This window comes from Laccaria bicolor, genomic scaffold, assembly GCF_000143565.1.
Source record: "Laccaria bicolor S238N-H82 LACBIscaffold_45 genomic scaffold, whole genome shotgun sequence".
Classification (NCBI taxonomy): domain Eukaryota; kingdom Fungi; phylum Basidiomycota; class Agaricomycetes; order Agaricales; family Hydnangiaceae; genus Laccaria; species Laccaria bicolor.
In genome coordinates, this window is record NW_001889916.1 from 217,915 (window position 1) to 219,556 (window position 1,642).

Here is a 1,642-nt window from a genome sequence, read left to right on the forward strand (position 1 = left end):
GGAAGGGATCGAGGGAAGGGACAGGGAGTGGTGTGGGGGTGTGATAATAAAGGGGAAGGGGGTAGTGCTGGGCCTCGTCGTCCATCGACGTCGTCATCCTGTGTCGTCGCGTGGTCGTCATCGCGTTGTCGTCGTCGTGTGGTCGTCGTCGCGTTGTCGTTGTTGCGTGGACGTCGTCGTGTGCCGTCGTCGTAGTTGTGGACGTCGTCGCGTGGACGTCGTCGCATTGTCGTTGTTGCGTGGTCGTTGTTGCGTGGTCGTTGTCGTGTTGTCGTTGTCGCGTTGTCGTTGTCGCGTTGTCGTTGTCGCGTGTCGTCGTCGTAGCCGTGGACGTCGTTGTTGTCGTGGGCGTCGTTGCCATCGTGCCGTGGGGGGCTTGTTTGATTTGTGACGTGGCGTTGCGGCGTTCACGTGGTCGTCGTGGTGGGCACTCGTGGATGGTGGTGGATGCCGTCTGGATGGTGGTGGGTGCTCGTGCATAGCGGTGGTGTTGTTGTTGTCGTCCGTTTGGTTGCCACGTCACTGGCGGTGGTTGTTGCTGTTCGTCGCTTGGTGGTCGTCGCCGTTGTGGGGTCATGTGGGGTTGTCGTCGTCGTCGTGGGTGGCGTGGCGTCGTCGGTTTATCGTGACTGTCGTGAGGGTGGGGAAGAGGATGGGTGGTGGTGGTGGAAAGGAATGGTGTTGCATTTGTTTGGTAACGTTGCCTTTGTTTGGTAACACAAGTAAAATAAACAAACAAAGGACCGGATTCCGTTGCATTCCGTTCCTGTGCATTCCGCGGATCATTCTGGTGTCAATTCCGGAATGCCCAAATTCCGCCGGATTGGTAAGGCACCGGAATGATGAAAATGGCAGGCCTCCCTGCCAAATTTCATTCCTCCGGAATCCACCGGAATGACCGGATTCCTGCAGGAATTAGGGGGGCACTGATAAGACCTCGAATGCTTCATGACGGTTTTAAACATAATTTCTCGCAACCGTCGATTCTCTAATCAAAGATCTTCTGATATATTGCAAGAAATCTTCGTTTTGGAAAATGGCCTTAGAATCAACAGTCCCTCCAACAACGTGACTCGGGACAACATAACGTACGGTGATTCTGATCCTCTACAAGACTGAACATCTACAATTACTTGAGATAATGTTTGGCCTTGGGAATGGTGAGCTGTCATTGCGAATGCGGGTACAATGGGCACCTGAGTTCGTCTGATAGTGACATTGCCGCGCATGTTTCGATTGCCTTGAAAAGTTAGGTCTATCGAATCGCTTAACAGCGGAACCTCGTATGGTTTTAAATGCGGCATTGATTCCTCATTGGACCCTTGTACTTGGACCACAACCGATGTCAAGAAATGTCTGCCTTCACGATCCGTCTTGTAGCGTATTCGTTTGACAACACCACGACTTCCATTAACGATCCCATCGTCAACGTCGAAATTTTGTGCAAGCAGAACAGGCATTCCCAGTACCAGAGGAAGTCTGCCTAGCCGGCCTTTGGTTTTGCCGGAATGGACGGATTGTAAATGATTGAGTAGGTCTTCGTTTGATAAAACAGAACCTTTGCACCTATCTGATGAATAATACCAATGTAGGGTTTGGTTCGTTCGTTCAGCGAATTCAATAGCATAATGTTCGTTAAGTG